The sequence below is a fragment of the Acipenser ruthenus genome, unplaced genomic scaffold, assembly GCF_902713425.1.
Source record: "Acipenser ruthenus unplaced genomic scaffold, fAciRut3.2 maternal haplotype, whole genome shotgun sequence".
Lineage (NCBI taxonomy): Eukaryota > Metazoa > Chordata > Actinopteri > Acipenseriformes > Acipenseridae > Acipenser > Acipenser ruthenus.
The window spans coordinates 4,942-30,616 of record NW_026708225.1 but is presented as its reverse complement, the minus strand read 5'-3'; the positions used below and the strand labels follow the sequence as shown (position 1 = coordinate 30,616).

Sequence of the window (25,675 nt, the reverse complement as noted above, 5' to 3'; positions counted from 1 at the left end):
TATTTTTTTGCTTTGTTTTTCCCTACACTGCCCTTGTTTTGTAGTAAACCGAACAGCAGGGGAAGGTGCGGCTGGTGTTATTTACACTGTAAACAGGAACACCCTGTGAATGTTCGCCGCAGTGTTTCCATGCTCTCCCTTCACCAGGCTGGTTTCACAGACCCTGATAAACGCTAAACAGACATCTCTGAAGCGCCGGGTTAGCTGCTGTGCAGCGTGCGAGCCACTAGGGGGCGCTGTTCGACATATATTTGACACACGAGCCCATTGTAAGCGAGCGTGTGTGTCTGTGAAGGTATTTAACCCTTTCCTGTAAGAAATATTGAAAATGGCCTATTGGAAGTGACTCTGCAGCAGCAGCAGCAGCAGTTGTTGAAGCAGAGTTCACCCTCCTAGTCGCTTTGGATAACAGCGTCTGCTAAATAACTACTATATATATATAGGAGGCTGTGTGGTCCAGTGGTTAAAGAAAAGGGCTTGTAACCAGGAGGTCCCCGGTTCAAATCCCAGCTCAGCCACTGACTCATTGTGTGACCCTGAGCAAGTCACTTCACCTCCTTGTGCTCCGTCTTTCGGGTGAGACGTAGTTGTAAGTGACTCTGCAGCTGATGCATAGTTCACACACCCTAGTCTCTGTAAGTCGCCTTGGATAAAGGCGTCTGCTAAATAAACTAATAATATATATTATTAGTTTCTCACATAACACTGTCCCCATGAGGTGACCGCGCATGAAAGGGTTAACGTGTGTGTGTGCGTGTGTGTGAGAGCGCGTCTCTCTGTCTCTGTGTGTCTGACAGCTCTGTCAATGTCAGAATCGGATCACTGCAACCCTTTTGCAAACTACGGAAGTTTTTTGCTGTTTCCACTTTGTAAAGAATCACTCTTCGTGGGCGGATGACGAAGACTTTCTCTCTCACGGGGAAACTACACAAGACCAAGAGTCTGATTGAAGCTGTGTTGCTTTCATAACATATCTATATTAATTATTTATTTAAACTCACAGCACAGGTGCATTCAAATATAAATATATTATATTACATATACTGATGGTATTGTCTCTCGGGCGATAAAGAAGGCGAGAGCGTGGTAGATACATTTATTACATAAATACAGAAGTTCACGTTGAGCATACAAATATATATATTTTTATATCATGGATTATTTAAATATTTTTGTAACGCTACATAAATAAATACATTCATTAATAATTTATTATTTACACGGATTCATAATAGCAGAATCACAGCCACGGAGAGCTGGGTTCATGTCTGAAGCTGAAATGGAAGATCGTTTTGTTGAAGTTTTGGAAGAATTCTTAGCGAGCGCGCTGGTAGCCTGGGTGAGTTCTCTATTTATTTTTTATAACTTCTTGTTTGTAAAACGATCTCTTCTGTTTTGTTGTTGTTTGTTTCTGGGTTCTCCTTTGGTTTTGAACTCGTCCGCTTCTCTTTTAACTCGGTCTCTACACGTTTATGAGCGGCGGACCTAATCAACCGCCGATCAGTCGGTTTTCATGCCCGTTAGATCCATTTTATTTGAGCCTTTGCCTCGTTTGAAGGACGGGCCGCTTTCTAAATATTTGTAGATTTTATTTTTTCACCTGTTATTTTAAATTTCTCATTGAGTTATTTCACTGGTCTGATTAGGGTCACGTCTATCTAGACTTTTCCTCACCAATATTACGCACAGTTACAATGTACTTCAATGTCTGCTTGACTCGGTCTCTTCTAGTTTCAATAATCACACTGATGAAGGAACTGGAGCCCAAATGCTGGTCTGCTTGACTCGGTCTCTTCTAGTTTCAATAATCACACTGATGAAGGCACTGGAGCCCAAATGCTGGTCTGCTTGACTCGGTCTCTTCTAGTTTCAATAATCACACTGACGAAGGCACTGGAGCCCAAACGCTGGTCTGCTTGACTCGGTCTCTTCTAGTTTCAATAATCACACTGATGAAGGCACTGGAGCCCAAACGCTGGTCTGCTTGACTCGGTCTCTTCTAGTTTCAATAATAACACTGATGAAGGCACTGGAGCCCAAACGCTGGTCTGCTTGACTCGGTCTCTTCTAGTTTCAATAATAACACTGATGAAGGCACTGGAGCCCAAACGCTGGTCTGCTTGACTCGGTCTCTTCTAGTTTCAATAATCACACTGATGAAGGCACTGGAGCCCAAACGCTGGTCTGCTTGACTCGGTCTCTTCTAGTTTCAATAATAACACTGATGAAGGCACTGGAGCCCAAACGCTGGTCTGCTTGATTCGGTCTCTTCTAGTTTCAATAATCACACTGATGAAGGCACTGGAGCCCAAACGCTGGTCTGCTTGACTCGGTCTCTTCTAGTTTCAATAATCACACTGATGAAGGCACTGGAGCCCAAATGCTGGTCTGCTTGACTCGGTCTCTTCTAGTTTCAATAATCACACTGATGAAGGCACTGGAGCCCAAACGCTGGTCTGCTTGACTCGGTCTCTTCTAGTTTCAATAATAACACTGATGAAGGCACTGGAGCCCAAACGCTGGTCTGCTTGACTCGGTCTCTTCTAGTTTCAATAATAACCCTGATGAAGGCACTGGAGCCCAAACGCTGGTCTGCTTGACTCGGTCTCTTCTAGTTTCAATAATCACACTGATGAAGGCACTGGAGCCCAAACGCTGGTCTGCTTGACTCGGTCTCTTCTAGTTTCAATAATCACACTGATGAAGGCACTGGAGCCCAAACGCTGGTCTGCTTGACTCAGTCTCTTCTAGTTTCAATAATCACACTGATGAAGTCACTGGAGCCCAAACGCTGGTCTGCTTGACTCGGTCTCTTCTAGTTTCAATAATCACACTGATGAAGGCACTGGAGCCCAAACACTGGTCTGCTTGCTGACTCAGTGGGATTGGGGTGTGGGAGAGGTTTTTAGAGATGGAGAAACAGATGGCTAGTGACCCCTGCTGACCCCTGCTGACCCCTGCTGACCCCTGCTAACCCCTGCCCCCTGTGTCCCAGGTCAGGACCTTCGAGCCCCTGGTGGAGGGGGGGTGCGAGCTCTCAGCTCCGTACCTGGAAGTGAACTCCGACTCCCACGATGCACTGGGGCAGTACCTGCGGCTCCTGGACGGGGTGTTTCTGAACAGGGTCCTGCGACTCATGTGAGTGCGGAGAAAGAGCAGCACCATGCTCTACAATGCTGTGCTGCACCATGCTCTACAATGCTGTGCTGCACCATGCTCTACAATGCTGTGCTACACCATGCTCTACAATGCTCTACTGCACCATGCTCTACAATGCTGTGCTGCACCATGCTCTACAATGCTGTGCTGCACCATGCTCTACAATGCTGTGCTGCACCATGCTCTACAATGCTCTACAATGCTGTGCTGCACCATGCTCTACAATGCTCTACAATGCTGTGCTACACAATGCTGTACAATGCTGTGCTGCACCATGCTTTAACCCCTTGTCCAGCACTGTGTCCACACTGCTCTATCTCCTTGTCCAGTACTGTGTCCACACTGTTCTACCTCCTTGTCCAGCACTGTGTCATCACTGCTCTAACTCCTTGTCCAGCACTGTGTCCACACTGCTCTAACTCCTTGTCCAGTATCTGACTGCTCCTGCTGTTGCCCCTCGGTGCTGTTCTGATCCACAGAGACCCGAACCCGAAGGCAGAGCGAGTCTATCGTAACGAGCGCAGCGACGAGGTCCTGCGGGTCCAGAACCTGTCCATCCTGACCCGCCACCTGCACCAGTACTACCAGGTGTGTGAGTCTGAGAGGGAGTCTGTGAGTCTGTGAGCAGTGAGTCTGAGAGTCTGAGAGTGTGTCTGAGAGTCTGTGAGTGTGTCTGTGAGTCTGAGAGTATGTCTGTGAGTCTGAGAGTCTGTCTGTGAGTCTGAGAGTCTGTCTTAATTAATCACTTTCTTCTTTGTCTCTGAATCACTGACTCTTGTATTAATCTCTCTCTCTCCCCCCTCTCTCAGTGTAGACTCATGCTCACAGCTCTCTGCTTCACTGCTTCACACAGACGTTATAAATACACTCAAATCTTACTCGCCTCTTCCCCTGCAGCTTCAAACAGACCCGTTCCAGGAAACCTGATAATGAGGCGGGTTACTTTCAAACACATGAGAGAGAGGAGAGAGAGAGAGAGAGAGAGAGAGAGAGAGAGAGAGAGAGAGAGAGAGAGAGAGAGCACTCACACCTTCCCAACACAGAGTCTATATAACACTGATATAAAACCCTGCGCAGAACGACACACCTACCCAACACAGAGTCTATATAACACTGATATAAAACCCTGTGCAGAACTACACACCTACCCAACACAGAGTCTATATAACACTGATATAAAACCCTGCGCAGAACTACACACCTACCCAACACAGAGTCTATATAACACTGATATAAAACCCTGCGCAGAACGACACACCTACCCAACACAGAGTCTATATAACACTGATATAAAACCCTGCGCAGAACTACACACCTACCCAACACAGAGTCTATATAACACTGATATAAAACCCTGCGCAGAACGACACACCTACCCAACACAGAGTCTATATAACACTGATATAAAACCCTGCGCAGAACTACACAGCCTCTATTTGATATTAGTTTTACTGGACTGTGAAACACACACATACACACGCATCACTTCCTGTTAATGGTTAGCCACCCGGCCTGTGCTGACGACATCAGTTCCTGCGCAACGCTGACAGGAAGTGGTGTCGTTGGTCGTCAGGGTAACAGCAATAACTTTTTTTTTTTTTCAACCAGTTTCGCAATGGCGGTCAGAGAAGCGGGCAGTTTCACAATGTGACACACAGCAACACCCTCAACCTCGTTCTTTCATGCATGAAATGTTTTAAGAAATAACTGAAAAAAAGTTGTTGGACAGATAAGAAATTTTTCATTGACATTTTAAAACAAAATGTCATCCTTATGAGGCTATCATACATTTGCTATATATTATTGAGTCATTCAAAGCGACTCACAGAGACTAGAGGGGTGAACTCTGCTTCATCAACAACTGCTGCTGCTGCTGCAGAGTCACTTCCAATAGGAGCTCGTTTGTTTGACGTCTCATCCGAAGGATGGAACACAAGGAGGTGAAGTGACTTGCTCAGGGTCACACACACACAGGGAGTCAGTGGCTGAGCCGGGATTTGAACCTCCTGGTATCGAGACCCCTTTTCTCTAAGCGCTGGATCTGCTCTATCTGTTATTAAACCCTATCTGGTATAATCCCTCTCTGTTCCTGTGTGTGTCTCTCAGTCTGTTATTCATGTTCCTGTGTGTTATCTGTTATTAAACCCTATCTGGTATAATCCCTCTCTGTTCCTGTGTGTGTCTCTCAGTCTGTTATTCATGTTCCTGTGTGTTATCTGTTATTAAACCCTATCTGGTATAATCCCTCTCTGTTCCTGTGTGTGTCTCTCAGTCTGTTATTCATGTTCCTGTGTGTTATCTGTTATTAAACCCTATCTGGTATAATCCTTCTCTGTTCCTGTGTGTGTCTCTCAGGAGGATCTCCAGCAGCTGCTTCTGATTCCTCTGCCTAACGTTGCTGTGCTGGGGAGAGAACCCTTGACAGGTACTGCCTCTCCCTCTCTCTCTCTCTCCATCCCTCTCCTCTCCCCCTCTCCCTCTCCCTCTTTCCATCCCTCTCCTCTCCCCCTCTCCCTCTCTCCATTCCTTTCCTCTCCCCCTCCTCTCCCTCCCCTCTCTCTCCTCCTCTTCCTCCCCTCTCCCTCCCTCCCTCTCTCTCTCCTCTCTCCTCTCCCTCCTTTCCCTCCCCTCTCCTCCTCTCCCTCCCCTCTCTCCTCTCCCCCTCCTCTCCCTCCCCTCTCTCTCCTCTCTTCCTCCCCTCTCTCTCTCTTCTCTCCCTCCTCTCCCTCCTCTCCCTCCCCTCTCTCCTCTCCCCTCCTCTCCCTCCCCTCTCTCCTCCTCTCCCTCCCCTCTCTCTTCCTCCCCTCTCTCCTCTCTCTCTCCTCCTGTCCCTCCCCTCTCTCCTCTCCCTCTCTTCTCCTTCTCTCCTCCTCCCTCTCTCTCTCTCTTTCTCACACTCCTCCCTGCCTCGTTTTCAGAAGCTGCTGTTGATGAGATGAAGAAGCTGCTTCTGTTGCTGTTAGGATGTGCGGTTCAGGTGAGACATATAATAATAATAATAATAATAATAATAATAATAATAATAATAATAATAATAATAACTACAGTCCCTAATTTCTGTGTGATTTTCAGTGCGAAAGGAAAGAGGAATTTATTGAGCAGATTCAGATGCTGGACATAGAGACACAGACAGCCATCGCCACCTACATTCAGGAGGTATGTATTACAACAATCAATATTTTATTTTCTCTAGACTCGGTTCTGTGTGGTTCTCTAGTCTCGGTTCCGTGTGGTTCTCTAGTCTCGGTTCCGTGTGGTTCTCTAGACTCGGTTCTGTGTGGTTCTCTAGTCTCGGTTCCGTGTGGTTCTGTAGTCTCGGTTCTGTCTCCTGTCAGATCACTCTGGACCAGCACAAGGTTCTGTCTCTGCAGCTGTGTGACCCGAGCGAGCTGAGCCGGGCCGCTGTGCAGAACCTCTTCCAGAACCTGACCCTGCAGCTCCAGAGCCTGGTGAGGGAGCGCGACGCACAGCTGGAGGTAACACCCCCAAAAAACTGAACCCCAAAACACTGAATTCCCCCCCCCAAAAAGTAATAATTAATTATACCCCCAACAAACGGACCCCCCAAAACTGAAAACTAAAAGAAAAAAAATTTGAAGAATTAGCCCCCCCCCAAAAAAAAATAAGCCCCCCCATTACACAGCAGTGTGATCCATTCCTGGTTTCACTGGGAGTTTAATAATCAGACACACCTGAGCTTGTTAGCTAGACACACTGGGGGCTGATCAAGCTGGTAGCAGTAAAACCTGGACTGGATCACACCGCTGTGCAACAGGAGTCTGATTCCCAGTCCTGCATCACGCCTGCCTGTCCTCTCCCTGGTTGTGATTCCTGTCTCTCTGTTCCAGAGGATCTCGGAGCTCATGCAGGATAACCGGACGCTGCAGACCCACCACGGACCCCCCCTCTCCCCCCTGACCCCCTCTCGCGACGACCCCCTGGTTCTGTACGGTTCTGGTGAAGCCCGGCAGAACCTCACGGTGCAGCTAGCAGACAGCAAGGCCAGACTCCGAGCGCTCCGGGAGGAACTGTGAGTGCAAATTCATTAAGTTTTGCATCCCCCTCTATATAGAATGAACTCCCTCAGCTTCATAGAGTCCAATGAAAGCTGCTGAATAATGTTCCCTTGTTAACATATTGAATTCCACCCCCTCTATATAGAATGAACTCCCTCAGCTTCATAGAGTCCAATGAAAGCTGCTGAATAATGTTCCCTTGTTAACATATTGAATTCCACCCCCTCTATATAGAATGAACTCCCTCAGCTTCATAGAGTCCAGTGAAAGCTGCTGAATAATGTTCCCTTGTTAACATATTGAATTCCACCCCCTCTATATAGAATGAACTCCCTCAGCTTCATAGAGTCCAATGAAAGCTGCTGAATAATGTTCCCTTGTTAACATATTGAATTCCACTCCCTATATATAGAATGAACTCCCTCAGCTTCATAGAGTCCAATGAAAGCTGCTGAATAATGTTCGCTTGTTAACATATTGAATTCCACCCCCTCTATATAGAATGAACTCACTCAGCTTCATAGAGTTTAATGAAAGCTGCTGAATAATGTTCCCTTGTTAACATATTGAATTACACCCCCTCTATATAGAATGAACTCCCTCAGCTTCATAGAGTCCAATGAAAGCTGCTGAATAATGTTCCCTTGTTAACATATTGAATTCCACCCCCTCTATATAGAATGAACTCACTCAGCTTCATAGAGGTAAGGTAAGGAGGTAAGGGATATTTGGCAATATCATTTTTTAGTTTCTTTGATTACACGATGTTAAATAAAATATCTAAATTATGTTCATATAGTTTTTTAGCTGTGTGATTAGCTGTCAGCTCTCTCTCTCTCTCTCTTTCTCTCTCTCTGTGTTTTAATCCTGTTCTAAAGAGAGAACATGATTTTGACTTCCTGTTTCAGTGAGGAGAGCAGTGAGCAGCTACTGGATTGTAAACAGGAAGTGCAGGACCTGGAGGCAGAGCTAAAGAAGCTACGGCAGGAGGTAAGGGACAGTTTACACAGGTAGACTTTTAAAGGTTTAGAACAAGCGTTTCATCAGTGTTATTATTGAAACTAGAAGAGACCGAGTCAAGCAGACCAGCATTTGGGCTCCAGCGCCTTCATCAGTGTGATTATTGAAACTAGAAGAGACCGAGTCAAGCAGACCAGCGTTTGGGCTCCAGTGCCTTCATCAGTGTTATTATTGAAACTAGAAGAGACCGAGTCAAGCAGACCAGTGTTTGGGCTCCAGTGCCTTCATCAGTGTGATTATTGAAACTAGAAGAGACTGAGTCAAGCAGACCAGCGTTTGGGCTCCAGTGCCTTCATCAGTGTTATTATTGAGACTAGAAGAGACCGAGTCAAGCAGACCAGCGTTTGGGCTCCAGTGCCTTCATCAGTGTGATTATTGAAACTAGAAGAGACCGAGTCAAGCAGACCAGCGTTTGGGCTCCAGTGCCTTCATCAGTGTGATTATTGAAACTAGAAGAGACTGAGTCAAGCAGCCCAGCGTTTGGGCTCCAGTGCCTTCATCAGTGTTATTATTGAAACTAGAAGAGACCGAGTCAAGCAGACCAGCGTTTGGGCTCCAGTGCCTTCATCAGTGTGATTATTGAAACTAGAAGAGACTGAGTCAAGCAGACCAGCGTTTGGGCTCCAGTGCCTTCATCAGTGTGATTATTGAAACTAGAAGAGACCGAGTCAAGCAGACCAGCGTTTGGGCTCCAGTGCCTTCATCAGTGTGATTATTGAGAGTAAAGTTCTGCTGCCCCCCCCCCCCCCTTTCAGAACCGGGATCTGCTCAGTGAGGCCCGGCTGGCCCGCCGGTACCGAGACGAGCTGGACTGTGTGAGAGAGAGAGCGAGCCGGGCAGAGAGGCTGCAGAGTGAAGTGGCCGGGTATCGAGAGAGGCTGCAGGGGATGGAGCTGTACCGAGGCAAGCTGGAGGTGAGGAGGGGGGGGGGGGGGGTGTATGTGTGTATCTCCTCTCTGTGTGTCTGTGTTTTAACCTCCCCCCCTGTTTCTTTCTGCTGCCCCCTGCAGGAAGAGAGGGTGTACTCCTTGGTTCTCTGTGTGTGTGTGTGTGTGTGTGTATAACCCTGCTCTCTCTCTCTCTGCTGCCCCCTGCAGGAGGAGAGGGATACTCCCAGGCCCTGTGTGTGTGTGTGTGTGTAACCCTGCTCTCTCTCTCTCTGCTGCCCCCTGCAGGAGGAGAGGGCGTACTCCCAGTCCCTGTGTGTGTGTGTGTGTGTGTGTCTGTGTGTGTGTGTAACCCTGCTCTCTCTCTCTCTGCTGCCCCCTGCAGGAGGAGAGGGCGTGCTCCCAGTCCCTGTGTGTGTGTGTGTGTCTGTGTGTGTGTGTAACCCTGCTCTCTCTCTCTCTCTGCTGCCCCCTGCAGGAGGAGAGGGGTACTCCCAGTCCCTGTGTGTGTGTGTGTGTGTGTGTGTGTGTGTGTAACCCTGCTCTCTCTCTCTCTCTCTCTCTGCTGCCCCCTGCAGGAGGAGAGGGCGTACTCCCAGGCCCTGCTCCAGACGAAGGCTCTCCTGGAGGAGCAGCTGGCTGCAGCGAGGAGCCGCGGTGAGAGACAGAGAGAGCTGGAGAGAGACAACCTGCTGCTGCAACACAGGAGCCGGGACCTGGAGACGGTACAGAGAGAGACAGGGGGACACAGAGAGAGAGAGGGGGACACAGAGAGAGAGAGGGGGGAGAGAAGGAGAAGCAAAGAGAGAGAGAGAGAGAGAGAGAGAGAGAGAGACAGAGAGCTGGAGAGATGGGGACAGAGAGAGAGAGAGAGACATACAAGGGGATAGAGAGATAGGGACAGAGAGAGAGAGAGAGAGGTGGATAATATTCAGTTACCTGTGAGGTGTTTTTTCCAGCTGTTTCCTCTGTGTTTTGCCCCCTCCCTGTGTTTACCCCTCTCTCTTGCCCCCCTCCCCTGTGTTTGGGGTTTCAGGAGCGCGATGCTGAGAGGCAGCGGGTCGATGAGCTGCTGGAAGAGAACCTCGCCCTGGAGGCGGAGCTTAAACACAGGCTGGCAGAGACCCCGCCCACCTGGGGGGAGGAGCCTGAGAGGGAGGCGTGGCTTGAGGGAGGTGAGTGAACACTGTGTGAGTGAGAGAGTGTGTGTGTGTGTGTGTGTCCTATTTCCGTCTCTAACCCCTCATTATTCAGGTACCTCCATAACCGCTCCCCCCTCTCTAACCCATCTCTCACCTCCCTCCCTCCCCTCTCTCCCTCTCTCCTCCTTCTCTCTAACCCATCTCTCTCCTCCCTGTCTCCCCTCCCTCCCTCCCCTCTCTCCCCTCTCCCCTCTCCCCTCTCCCTCTCTCCCTCTCTCCCCCAGCCCCGCAGCCCCTCAGTGTCGAGGTGAGGGATTTCCTCTCCTGTGATCGACTGCTGGGAGCGGAGCAGGAGAACCAGGAGCTGCGCAGGAGGCTGAGGGACCTGGAGGGGGCGCTAGAGAGCAAGGAGCACACAGACCAGGTGAGACACACACAGGGACCAGGTGAGACACACAGGGACCAGGTGAGACACACAGAGAGACCAGGTGAGCAGTGTGTCATCTGTCAGAGCTAGTGAACTAGCAGATTACTGGAATTCCAGGGCTGGGAATCAGACTCCTATTGCACAGCAGTGTGATCCAGTCCAGGTTTTACTGCTACCAGCTTGATCAGCCCCCAGTGTGTCTAGCTAACAAGCTCAGGTGTGTCTGATTATTAAACTTCCAGTGAAACCAGGACTGGATCACACTGCTGTGCAGCGGGAGTCTCGTTTCCATCCCTTGGACTTCAAAGCAGTTTTAGAAAGTCAGGCTAGTTCTGTGTAATTTTTGACCCCCTCTCCCCCCTCCTCTCCCCTCCCCTCTCAGGTCTCCAGGCTTCAGGCCCAGGTGTGTGATTTGAGGATGCAGCTGAGCAGTGCTGAGAGAGAGAGGGGAGAAAGCTGAGAGACAGGTGAGAGAGAGAGGGAGAGAGGGAGAGGGAGAGGGAGAGTCTGTGGGGGTTTGTGTGATGTCAATGCTATTAGAGAACACTGAACACAGGTAATGTACATTAGGGCTTGGTTAGCCACAGTGTATAGGCAACATGCTCAGGTGTGTCTTACTATAAAACCTGGAACGGATCAAACTGCTATGCAATGGGAGTCTCATTCGCATCCCCGGTGTGTGCCTCTGCGTGGGTCTCTTTTTAGGTCTTTTCTGCGGTTTCGATTTCATTCCCTGTGGAATTCAAACCTAAATGTGATCCTCTTTGTATGTTTGGCAGGTCGGTGACCTCACAACGGAGGTCGAGCGATGGAAGGGGTCAGGGGTCAGGGGGTCCAGCAAAGGAGACAGGAGAGAGGGAGAGAGAGGAGAAGGAGGAGGGAAGAGAGGAACCGAGAGAGGAGAGAGAGGGAGGGAGAGGGGAGAGAGGAGGGAGGAAGGCAGAGAGAGGAGAGAGGGGATGGAGGGGAGAGAGAAGAGAGAGAGAAGGCAGGGGAGAGGGAGAGAGAGGAGAGAGAGAAGGCAGGGGAGAAGGAAAGGGAGAGGGAGGAGGGAGGGGTGACAGAGAGAGAGGGAGAAGATAAAGGGAGGCAGAGAGTGGAGAGAGGTGAGGGAGGGGAGGGGGAGAGAGGGAGAGAGAGGAGGCCGGAGAGGGAGGGGAGAGAAACTGGGAGAGGAGGGAGGGGAGAGGGGAGAGAGAGGAGAGGGAGAGGGAGGCAGGGGAGAGAAAGGAAAGAGAAAAGAGAGAGCGAGAGGAGAGGGAGAGGGAGGCAGGGAGGCGGAGAGAGCTGGAGGGCTGAGAATATGAGGCTGAGGAAGGCTGAGGCGAGGCTGAAGGAGGCACGGAGGGAAGTGGAGGTGAGTCTGCCATCACATTCACACAGAGACTCGACCCTGCATCACACATCCCTTACAAACAGCACAGCAATGTGTGATAAAGCACAGTGAAATCATTGTAAAGCACAGAGAGGTCTGGTAAAGCATAGGGAAGCATTGTAAAGCACAGAGAGGTCTGGTAAAGCATAGGGAAGCTTTGTAAAGCACAGAGAGGTCTGGTAAAGCATAGGGAAGCATTGTAAAGCACAGAGAGGTCTGGTAAAGCATAGGGAAGCATTGTAAAGCACAGAGAGGTCTGGTAAAGCATAGGGAAGCATTGTAAAGCACAGAGAGGTCTGGTAAAGCATAGGGAAGCATTGTAAAGCACAGAGAGGTCTGGTAAAGCATAGGGAAGCATTGTAAAGCACAGAGGAGGTCTGGTAAAGTGCTCACAGTGTGTTTGTGTGTGTGTGTGCGGTGCGTGCGTGCGTGCGTGTGTGTGTGTGTGTGTTTCTCTCCCAGTCTCTGCAGTCGGAGCGAGTCCAGTTGGAAGAGGAGAATTTCCAGTTGCGCAGTCTGGTGGAGATGCACAAACTGGAGGGGGCTGTACTGGGGCAACTGGAAACCGAGAAGCAGGAACTGGAGCGAGAGCGAGACCAGCTGAGGAGGAGCGTGGAGAGCATGAAGAGCCAGGCCAAGAAGGTGTGTGTGTCTCCCCTCTCTCGCCCCTCTCTCCCAGTCTCTGTTTGTGTGTGTCTGACTCCCTATCTGTTTGTCTGTGTCTCTATCTCCCCTCTCTAACCCCTCCCTCCTCTCTCTAACCCCTCCCTCCTCTCTCTCTACCCCCTCCCTCCTCTCTCTAACTCCTCCCTCCTCTCTCTAACCCCTCCCTCCTCTCTATCTAACTCCTCCCTCCTCTCTCTAACCCCTCCCTCCTCTCTAACCCCCCTCCTCTCTAACCCCTCCCTCATCTCTCTCTAACCCCTCCCTCCTCTCTGTAACCCCTCCCTCCTCTCTCTAACCCCTCCCTCCTCTCTCTCTACCCCCCTCCCTCCTCTCTCTAACTCCTCCCTCCTCTCTCTAACCCCTCCCTCCTCTCTATCTAACTCCTCCCTCCTCTCTCTAACCCCTCCCTCCTCTCCAACCCCCCTCCTCTCTAACCCCTCCCTCCTCTCTCTCTAACCCCTCCCTCCTCTCTCTAACCCCTCCCTCCTCTCTCTCTCACCCCTCCCTCCTCTCTGTCTAACCCCTCCCTCCTCTCTCTAACCCCTCCCCTCCTCTCTCTAACCCCTCCCTCCTCTCTCTAACCCTTCCCTCCTCTTTCCTCGAAGGCAGAGCAGTTGGAGCCGCTGTGCCAGTCCCTGCGCTGCGAGGTGGAGAGGCTGGAGCGCTCCCTGGTGGCTGGGAGGAGGGAGAGCGGAGGAGCTGGAGCTGGAGGTGGAGGAGGGGGAGAGGGAGAGCCAGGGGCTAAAGAGGGAGCTGGGGGAGGCCAGGCAGACCCTCCGGAGCCTGGAGCAGGGCAGGGCAGGGCTGGAGGAGGAGCTGGAGAGGCAGGGCAGGGAGAGGAGGCAGCTGGAGAAAGAGGCACGGAGGCTGAAGCAGGAGAGCCAGGTGGCAGAGGCAGCACTGGAGGAGAGCCAGCTGAGAGAGAGAGAGCTGGAGCAGAAGCAACGGTGAGAGGAGGGGAGGGGAGGGGAGGAGAGGAGAGTGGACGGGAGGGGACGGGAGAGGAAAGGGGAGGGGAGAGGAGAGGAGAGGAGAGGAGGGGAGGGGAGAGGAGAGGAGAGGATGGGACAGGACGGGAGAGGAGGGGAGAGGTTGGAGAGTTAGTTTATCTAGTTTCATGTTTTTTGGTAGTGTGATATTGATAGTATTGATTTTAGGATTGATAGTGGAGTGACTAATAATAGCATTGATCCTGTCTCTCTGCCTGTCTGTCTCTCTGCTTTTGTGTCTGTCTGCCTGTCTGTCTCTCTCTGTCTCTGCCTCTCTGCCTGTCTCTCTCTCTCTCTGCCTCTCCTTTGCATGCGTGGGTGCTGTGCGTGTGTGTGTGTGTGTGTGCGTGGGTGCGTGCCGTGCGTGCGTGCGTGCGTGTGCGTGTGTCTCTCCCAGGCTCCTCTCCGCAGATCTGTCCCAGGATCTGTCCCAGGTGAAGGAGTCTGTGTCTCAGCTCCGGGAGCTGGAGAGAGAGAACAGGGAGCTGATCCAGCAGGGAGTGGAGCTCAGAGGCACCCTGGCCTGTCTCAGAGAGGTGAGAGGCTGAGACGCACTGAGAGAGACACTGAGAGGGACATTGAGATACACTGAGACACACTGAGAGACTCTGGGACACACTGGGACACACTGAGAGACTCAGGGACACACTACTTTTCTCATCCAATCACACAGGAGCTGGTGAGTGAGAAGGTACGGTCTCAGGAACTGACCAATCAGGTGGAGAGGCTGGGTAGAGAGCTGGAGAAGGCGGAGCTTAGCCAGGAGAGGCGGAGCCTGGAGCAGCAGCAAAGCGAGGAGAGGTGAGGAGAGGGGAGAGGGGAGGGGAGAGTGGAGAGGGGGGGAGAGTGTGTCTGTGTGTCCGTGCAATAATGTATTATACAATACTCTCCCCCTCTCTCCTCTCTCCCCTCTCTCCCTCCTCTCTTCTCTCTGCTCTCTCCTCTCTCCCTCCTCTCCCCCTCTCTGCTCTCTCCCCTCTCTCTCCTCCTCTCTCCCTCCTCTCTCCCCCCTCTCTCCTCTCTCCTCTCCTCCTCTTCTCCTCTCTCTCAGTTTCAAGCTCCTGGAGAAGCGACTCGACTCCTCCTTCAAAGAGACGCTGCGAGTCAGAGAGGAGCAGATCAGTGCCCTGAGAGACCAGAGGGAGGCGCTCATGAGCCAAAATCAGCAGCTGCAGGGAGAGACACAAAGGGTGAGACACTGAGACACACTGAGATACACACACACACAAACACAGATGTATTTCATGATCTGATCTGATCTCTCTCTCTCTCTCTCTCTCTCTCTCTCTCTCTCCAGTTGAGGGCTCTTATTGGGGTGTCAGAGAGAGACGCAGCCAGCCAGAGCGAACCCCAAAATAGCAGCACCCCGAAAAACAACAACAACACCACAGGACCTCAAATCAACAGGGACCCCCAAGATTCCAGCTCCCCGAAAAACAACACGGGGTCCCAGATCACCAGCAAGTCCACCGGCACTGACAGTGACCCCCCAAACAAGGAGGAGCCCCAAATCAGCAGGGACCCCCAAATCCACTCCGAGCCTTTGAGTGACAGACTCATTGAGGTGGAGAGACAGGTAGAGTCTATACCACAGTATTATAATACATTACATTGCAGGGCTGGGAATCAGACTCCTATTGCACAGCAGTGTGATCCAGTCCAGGTTTCACTGCTACCAGCTTGATCAGCCCCCAGTGTGTCTAGCTAACAAGCTCAGGTGTGTCTGATTATTAAACTCCCAGTGAAACCAGGACTGGATCACACTGCTGTGCAACGGGAGTCTCATTCCCATCCCCATAGTGCTGAATTTAACTGTGCTATATCTTTAGCTTCTGCCCCTCAGAGGGTATTAGATTCATTTAGATTCTGCCCCTCAGGGGGTATTAGATTCATTTAGATTCTGCCCCTCAGGGGGTATTAAATTCATTTAGATTCTGCCCCTCGGGGGGGTATTAGATTCATTTAGATTCTGCCCCTCAGGGGGTATTAGATTCATTTAGATTCTGCCCCTCAGGGGGTATTAGATTCATTTAGATTCTACCCCTCGGGGGGGTATTAGATTCATTTAGATTCTGCCCCTCAGGGGGTATTAGATTCTTCCCGGTTGGGTCCTGACTCTCCGCTGTGGTGTTGTTGTTTTTTTTTCCCAGAATGCCTCCCTGCTGGCGGAGAAGCTGTCGCTCTCCTCGCGGCTGTGTGAGAGCGAGGCTCGGAGGGGCAGCGTGCAGGACCAGCTGGAGGCGCTGCAGAGACACTCCCCAGAGCGTGCAGGACAAGAGCGCCGCCCTGCAGGCTCTCAACACGCGACTGCAGGTGAGACTCTCACACGCAATTTTTTAAAATGTTATTAATTGTTTTATTTCTTAGCACCCGTAGATCTAGTTTCTCATTGGATCTGGGCTTCTCACATGACCCGCCCCCCCAGCCCACTCATCCACACACAGTACAGCACCAATTTTCAAAACGTTCCCTCCCCTCCCCCGGTAACTTCAATCTAATCTCGTCCTGTAACACCCCCCCAGGTAGAGAACGCCGCCCTGGCCTCCCAGCATGCCTCTCTCTCGGCGCAGTGCTCTCAGAGTGAGGCTCGAGTGGCGACCCTGGAGGGCGAGGGGCGGCGCCTGGCCATGGAGCGGGAGGAAGTGAGGTCGTGGCTGGAGAGCCTCCGCAGGGACCACGACAAGCTGGGCGTGCTTCACGAGAGGCAGGAGGCGGAGCTGGAGGGGCTGGCGCGCAAACACAGCGAGCTGAAAGGAACCTTCCGCGCGCTGGAGCTCAGGCACCGAGAGCTGGAGGGAAGGTAAAGGGAGACGCGCGCTGAGGGACAGGGAGATAAACACACTGAGAAGCACACGGTGAGGGACACTGAGAGACACACAGAGAGACACTGAGAGACACACGGAGACACACTGAGAGAAACACTGAGAGACACTGAGAGACACCGAGACACACACTGAGAGACACACTGAGAGACACTGAGAGACACACTGAGAGACACTGAGAGACACTGAGACACACACTGAGAGACACACTGAGAGACACTGAGAGACACACTGAGAGACACTGAGAGACACTGAGACACACACTGAGAGACACACTGAGAGACACTGAGAGACACACTGAGAGATACCGAGATACACACTGAGAGACACACGGAGAGACACTGAGAGACACACTGAGAGACACTGAGAGACACACTGAGAGACACACGGAGACACACTGAGAGAGACACTGAGAGACACTGAGACACACACTGAGAAACACTGAGATACACACTGAGATACACACTGAGACACACACTGATACACACTGAGAGACACTGAGAGACACACACTGAGAGACACACTGAGAGCCACACTGATTCCCTGCCCTTGAACCTGAGTCCTGTCTCCCCTCCCTCAGGCACTCCCAGTTCATGGAGCGGAAATCCCAGTTGGAGGAACTGGAAACCAGTCTGAAGGCGGAGCAGGAGCGCCTGGAGGAGCAGGGAAGGAAACACAGACAGACGGAGGACGAGTTAGGAAGAGTGAGGGAGGAATATGAGAGGCGAGTCAAGCAGACCAGCATTGAATGGGTTACAGTTCTGGGTGAATTTGGGGTTTGAATGCTCCCCTTCCTCTCCCTCCCAGCTCAGTAGCATTAATATTTGATCTCCCCCCCCCCCCCCCCCCCCCAGGCTGGTCCAGCTCCACCAGGAGGCTCTGAGGGTGCAGGGGGAGCTACAGGCAGCGCACGGAGGGGTGAGGAGTGAGCTGGCCGCGCTGCAGCTGGAGAGGACCAGGCTGGAGGGGGAGCTGAGCGCCCAGAGAGAGCAGAACCAACGGCTGGATATCGACAACACCAAGCTGGGCAACCAGTGTGAGGTGAGGGGGGGAGAGCAGAGGAGAGGGGAGAGGGGAGGGGAGAGGGGAAAGAGAGGGGAGAGGGGAGAGGGGAGAGGGGAGAGGGGAGAGGAGAGGAGAGGGGAGAGAGAGGGGAGAGAGAGGGGAGAGGAGAGAGAGGGGAGAGGAGAGGGGAGAGGAGAGAGGGGAGAGGGGAGGGGAGGGGAGAGAGGAGAGGAGAGTTATTAAAAGTTAATCTTTCTCTCTCAGCTGCTGGCCCAGTTGAAAGGGAACCTGGAGGAAGAGAACCGGCACCTTCTGGATCAGAACCAGGGACTGAGCAGAGAGAACCGGGCCCTGCTGGAGAGAACCATGGAGAGCAAAGACCAGCATCACCAGGAGCAGAGAGAGTCCATGTGAGCACCTCTCTCTCTGTCTGTCTCTCTCTCTCTCTCTCTCTCACTCTCTTCTCTCTCTCACGCTCTTTCTTTCTCTCTCTCTCACTCTTTCTCACTCTCTCACTCTCACTTTTTTCTCACTCTCTCACTCTCTCTCTCAGGGACAAGTTGAACGAGCTCCGCAGAGAGAAACAGAAGCTGGTGGAGAAAATAATGGATCAATACCGAGTGCTGGAGCCGAGCCCAGCGAACAAAACCAAGTACTGTCATTATCATCATCATTATAATTATCAATATCAATATCAATATCATTATCAATACCGAGTGCTGGAGCCGAGCCCAGCGAGCAAAACCAAGTACTGTCATTATCATCATCATTATAATTATCAATATCAATATCATTATCATCATCATTATAATTATCAATATCAATATCAATATCAATACCGAGTGCTGGAGCCGAGCCCAGCGAGCAAAACCAAGTACTGTCTTATCATCATCATTATAATTATCAATATCAATATCAATATCATTATCAATACCGAGTGCTGGAGCCGAGCCCAGCGAACAAAACCAAGTACTGTCATTATCATCATCATTATAATTATCAATTATCAATATCAATATCATTATCAATACCGAGTGCTGGAGCCGAGCCCAGCGAGCAAAACCAAGTACTGTCATTATCATCATCATTATAATTATCAATATCAATATCAATATCATTATCAATACCGAGTGCTGGAGCCGAGCCCAGCGAGCAAAACCAAGTACTGTCATTATCATCATCTTTATAATTATCAATATCAATATCAATATCATTATCAATACCGAGTGCTGGAGCCGAGCCCAGCGAACAAAACCAAGTACTGTCATTATCATCATCATTATAATTATCAATATCAATATCAATATCATTATCAATACCGAGTGCTGGAGCCGAGCCCAGCGAGCAAAACCAAGTACTGTCATTATCATCATCATTATAATTATCAATATCAATATCAATATCATTATCAATACCGAGTGCTGGAGCCGAGCCCAGCGAGCAAAACCAAGTACTGTCATTATCATCATCATTATAATTATCAATATCAATATCAATATCATTATCAATACCGAGTGCTGGAGCCGAGCCCAGCGAGCAAAACCAAGTACTGTCATTATCATCATCATTATAATTATCAATATCAATATCAATATCATTATCAATACCGAGTGCTGGAGCCGAGCCCAGCGAGCAAAACCAAGTACTGTCATTATCATCATCATTATAATTATCAATATCAATATCAATATCATTATCAATACCGAGTGCTGGAGCCGAGCCCAGCGAGCAAAACCAAGTACTGTCATTATCATCATCATTATAATTATCAATATCAATATCAATATCATTATCAATACCGAGTGCTGGAGCCGAGCCCAGCGAGCAAAACCAAGTACTGTCATTATCATCATCATTATAATTATCAATATCAATATCAATATCATTATCAATACCGAGTGCTGGAGCGAGCCCAGCGAGCAAAACCAAGTACTGTCATTATCATCATCATTATAATTATCAATATCAATATCATTATCATCATCAATACCGAGTGCTGGAGCCGAGCCCAGCGAACAAAACCAAGTACTGTCATTATCATCATCATATAATTATCAATATCAATATCAATATCATTATCAATACCGAGTGCTGGAGCCGAGCCCAGCGAGCAAAACCAAGTACTGTCATTATCATCATCATTATAATTATCAATATCAATATCAATATCATTATCAATACCGAGTGCTGGAGCCGAGGCCCAGCGAACAAAACCAAGTACTGTCATTATCATCATATTATAATTATCAATATCAATATCAATATCATTATCAATACCGAGTGCTGGAGCCGAGCCCAGCGAGCAAAACCAAGTACTGTCATATATCATCATCATTATAATTATCAATATCAATATCATTATCATCATCATTATAATTATCAATATCAATATCAATATCATTATAAATACCGAGTGCTGGAGCCGAGCCCAGCGAGCAAAACCAAGTACTGTCATTATCATCATCATTATAATTATCAATATCAATATCAATATCATTATCAATACCGAGTGCTGGAGCCGAGCCCAGCGAGCAAAACCAAGTACTGTCATTATCATCATCATTATAATTATCAATATCAATATCATTATCATCATCATTATAATTATCAATATCAATATCAATATCATTATCAATACCGAGTGCTGGAGCCGAGCCCAGCGAGCAAAACCAAGTACTGTCATTATCATCATCATTATAATTATCAATATCAATATCAATATCATTATCAATACCGAGTGCTGGAGCCGAGCCCAGCGAGCAAAACCAAGTACTGTCATTATCATCATCATTATAATTATCAATATCAATATCATTATCATCATCATTATAATTATCAATATCAATATCAATATCATTATAAATACCGAGTGCTGGAGCCGAGCCCAGCGAACAAAACCAAGTACTGTCATTATCATCATCATTATAATTATCAATATCAATATCAATATCATTATCAATACCGAGTGCTGGAGCCGAGCCCAGCGAGCAAAACCAAGTACTGTCATTATCATCATCATTATAATTATCAATATCAATATCAATATCATTATCAATACCGAGTGCTGGAGCCGAGCCCAGCGAACAAAACCAAGTACTGTCATTATCATCATCATTATAATTATCAATATCAATATCAATATCATTATCAATACCGAGTGCTGGAGCCGAGCCCAGCGAACAAAACCAAGTACTGTCATTATCATCATCATTATAATTATCAATATCAATATCAATATCATTATCAATACCGAGTGCTGGAGCCGAGCCCAGCGAGCAAAACCAAGTACTGTCATTATCATCATCATTATAATTATCAATATCAATATCAATATCATTATCAATACCGAGTGCTGGAGCCGAGCCCAGCGAGCAAAACCAAGTACTGTCATTATCATCATCATTATAATTATCAATATCAATATCAATATCATTATCAATACCGAGTGCTGGAGCCGAGCCCAGCGAGCAAAACCAAGTACTGTCATTATCATCATCATTATAATTATCAATATCAATATCAATATCATTATCAATACCGAGTGCTGGAGCCGAGCCCAGCGAGCAAAACCAAGTACTGTCATTATCATCATCATTATAATTATCAATATCAATATCAATATCATTATCAATACCGAGTGCTGGAGCCGAGCCCAGCGAGCAAAACCAAGTACTGTCATTATCATCATCATTATAATTATCAATATCAATATCAATATCATTATCAATACCGAGTGCTGGAGCCGAGCCCAGCGAGCAAAACCAAGTACTGTCATTATCATCATCATTATAATTATCAATATCAATATCAATATCATTATCAATACCGAGTGCTGGAGCCGAGCCCAGCGAGCAAAACCAAGTACTGTCATTATCATCATCATTATAATTATCAATATCAATATCAATATCATTATCAATACCGAGTGCTGGAGCCGAGCCCAGCGAGCAAAACCAAGTACTGTCATTATCATCATCATTATAATTATCAATATCAATATCAATATCATTATCAATACTGAGTGCTGGAGCCGAGCCCAGCGAGCAAAACCAAGTACTGTCATTATCATCATCATTATAATTATCAATATCAATATCAATATCATTATCAATACCGAGTGCTGGAGCCGAGCCCAGCGAGCAAAACCAAGTACTGTCATTATCATCATCATTATAATTATCAATATCAATATCAATATCATTATCAATACCGAGTGCTGGAGCCGAGCCCAGCGAGCAAAACCAAGTACTGTCATTATCATCATCATTATAATTATCAATATCAATATCAATATCATTATCAATACCGAGTGCTGGAGCCGAGCCCAGCGAGCAAAACCAAGTACTGTCATTATCATCATCATTATAATTATCAATATCAATATCAATATCATTATCAATACCGAGTGCTGGAGCCGAGCCCAGCGAGCAAAACCAAGTACTGTCATTATCATCATCATTATAATTATCAATATCAATATCATTATCATCATCAATACCGAGTGCTGGAGCCGAGCCCAGCGAGCAAAACCAAGTACTGTCATTATCATCATCATTATAATTATCAATATCAATATCAATATCATTATAAATACCGAGTGCTGGAGCCGAGCCCAGCGAACAAAACCAAGTACTGTCATTATCATCATCATTATAATTATCAATATCAATATCATTATCATCATCATTATAATTATCAATATCAATATCAATATCAATATCATTATCATCATCATTATCATTATCATTATCATTATCATCATCATCATCATCATTATAATTATTATCATTGTCATTATCATTACAATCATTATCATCATCATCATCATTATCCCTCCTCCCCCTCTTCTCCTCTCTCCCTCTCTGGTCCCCCTCCCTGTCCCTCCTCCCCCTCTCCTCCCCTCCTCTCTCCTCTCTCCCTCTCTGGTCCCCCTCCCTGTCCCTCCTCCCCCTCTCCTCCCCTCCTCTCTCCTCTCTCCCTCTCTTGCCCCCTCCCTCTCTTGCCCCGCCCCGTCCTTCCCTCCCTCCCCAGGAAGGGTAACTGGATTGCAGACCGGATGAAGAAGTTGATCAAACCCCGAAAGGATTTGAGCCGCGCCCACTTCATCGCTGGGGGGGGCAGCACGGAGACCCTGAACCAGCCGACCCCCCCCCAGGAGGAACCCCAACAGGGGGCGGTCCCCAACCCCACCAGGGTCATACTGGGTGAGGGGACCTTCATTAAACAGATACAAGGTTTCCCACAGTGAAAACACAGCACAGTATGATACAGCACAGTGTGGTACAGCACAGTGTGACACAGCACAGTGACAGCATGGGGAAGCACAGAGAGGTCTGGGAAAGCATAGGGAAGCATTGTAAAGCACAGAGAGGTCTGGTAAAGCATAGGGAAGCATTGTAAAGCACAGAGAGGTCTGGTAAAGCATAGGGAAGCATTGTAAAGCACAGAGAGGTCTGGTAAAGCATAGGGAAGCATTGTAAAGCACAGAGAGGTCTGGTAAAGCATAGGGAAGCATTGTAAAGCACAGAGAGGTCTGGTAAAGCATAGGGAAGCATTGTAAAGCACAGAGAGGTCTGGGAAAGCTTAGGGAAGCATTGTAAAGCACAGAGAGGTCTGGTAAAGCATAGGGAAGCATTGTAAAGCACAGAGAGGTCTGGTAAAGCATAGGGAAGCATTGTAAAGCACAGAGAGGTCTGGTAAAGCATAGGGAAGCATTGTAAAGCACAGAGAGGTCTGGTAAAGCATAGGGAAGCATTGTAAAGCACAGAGAGGTCTGGTAAAGCATAGGGAAGCATTGTAAAGCACAGAGAGGTCTGGTAAAGCATAGGGAAGCATTGTAAAGCACAGAGAGGTCTGGTAAAGCATAGGGAAGCATTGTAAAGCACAGAGAGGTCTGGTAAAGCATAGGGAAGCATTGTAAATCACAGAGAGGTCTGGTAAAGCATAGGGAAGCATTGTAAAGCACAGAGAGGTCTGGTAAAGCATAGGGAAGCATTGTAAAGCACAGAGAGGTCTGGTAAAGCATAGGGAAGCATTGTAAAGCACAGAGAGGTCTGGTAAAGCTTAGGGAAGCATTGTAAAGCACAGAGAGGTCTGGTACAGTATAGGGAAGCATTGTAAAGCACAGAGAGGTCTGGTAAAGCATAGGGAAGCATTGTAAAGCACAGAGAGGTCTGGTAAAGCATAGGGAAGCATTGTAAAGCACAGAGAGGTCTGGTAAAGCATAGGGAAGCATTGTAAAGCACAGAGAGGTGTGGTAAAACATATTAAAAAACAGAGTAAACTAACCCTTATAAAAGTTTCCCACAGTAATAGCACAGTGTGATACAGCATTGTACTATGTGATAGTTATATTGTATATATATATATATATATATATATATATATATATATATATATATATATATATATATATGATTACCAGTTTACTGCACTGTGTACATGTGTGTGTGCATGTGTGTGTGTGTGTGTGTATATATATATATATATATATAGTTCCCTGTTATTTTATGATTCTGACCCCCCCCCTCCCCCCACAGGCCCCTTCCCCCTCATCCCCTCCCCCTCGCCCCTGCGCAAGGTGACCAGCTCCCACAGCATGCTCCAGGGGGACAGGGGGGCTCTGAGCTCCTCGCGTCGGCCCAGGGTCAGCTCTCGCTATGGGGGGGGAGCGTCTCAGTCCTTCAGCCCTGGAGACCTGCGCCCCAGCCCCCGGGACAGGTTCCGACGGAGAGCCGCGTGGGCGTGGGGGACCGTCGAGGAGGACAGCAGTGATCCCGGAGACGACAGCAGAGGTACCCCCCCCAAGTTAAACCATCTCAAAGGTCTTTGTGTCACGCAGTTTTAAAATGTACTAAAAAATAGATCAGATATCCAGCCTGTGTGATCTTCAGTTCTTCAGTGTTTGATATTGTGATCCAGCCTGTGTGTGTGTTTGCAGTTCCCCTCCAGCCTGTGTGTGTTTGATATTGTGATCCAGTCTGTGTGTGTGTTTGATATTGTGATCCAGCCTGCGTGTGTTTGATATTGTGATCCAGCCTGTGTGTGTGTTTGATATTGTGATCCAGCCTGCGTGTGTGTTTGATATTGTGATCCAGACTGTGTGTGTGTTTGATATTGTGATCCAGCCTGTGTGTGTGTTTGCAGTTCCCCTCCAGCCTGTGTGTGTTTGATATTGTGATCCAGCCTGCGTTGTGTTTGATATTGTGATCCAGCCTGCGTGTGTGTTTGATATTGTGATCCAGCCTGTGTGTGTGTTTGATATTGTGATCCAGCCTGTGTGTGTTTGATATTGTGATCCAAGCCTGTGTGTGTGTTTGATATTGTGATCCAGCCTGTGTGTGTGTTTGATATGTGATCCAGACTGTGTGTGCGTTTGATATTGTGATCCAGCCTGTGTGTGTGTTTGATATTGTGATCCAGCCTGCGTGTGTTTGATATTGTGATCCAGCCTGTGTGTGTGTTTGATATTGTGATCCAGACTGTGTGTGTGTGTTTGATATTGTGATCCAGACTGTGTGTGTGTTTGATATTGTGATCCAGCCTGTGTGTGTGGTTTGATATTGTGATCCAGCCTGTGTGTGTGTTTGATATTGTGATCCAGCCTGTGTGTGTTTGATATTGTGATCCAGACTGTGTGTGTGTGTTTGATATTGTGATCCAGCCTGTGTGTGTGTGTTTGATATTGTGATCCAGCCTGTGTGTGTGTTGATATTGTGATCCAGCCTGTGTGTGTGTTTGATATTGTGATCCAGCCTGTGTGTGTTTGATATTGTGATCCAGCCTGCGTGTGTGTTTGCAGTTCCCCTCCAGCCTGTGTGACCGGCAGTTCTTTTGTTCTCTTGCAGTGATGAGTGAGGATTCCCCCGGCAGTGCTTGCAATGAGGATCCGCCCAGCGCCAGCACGGAAGGTCAGGGCACGACTCCGCCAGGCTCTCTCTAAGAGCGTTTGTGGTCTTCATCCTCGTCCTCATCATCGCCGGCTTCACATGACGTGTTTCTGTGTGTTTCGGTTTCAGATCTCCGGTCATCGCTTGGCAAGGGCAAGACGCCACTTTCAGAGAAGAGCAGCTTGTGAGGAGAGGAGAGGAAGAGGAGGAGGAGCCTCAGACTTCAAGAGGGGATTCGTTAAGCCAGGAGGAGGAGAGGAGAGGAGAGGGAGAGGGAG

At 48.5% G+C, this 25,675-nt stretch overlaps 1 pseudogene; it reads left to right on the top strand.

Moving 5' to 3' along the window:
• The first annotated feature begins 868 nt into the window (after positions 1-868).
• LOC117970426 (girdin-like) lies at positions 869-25,675 on the top strand (annotated as a pseudogene).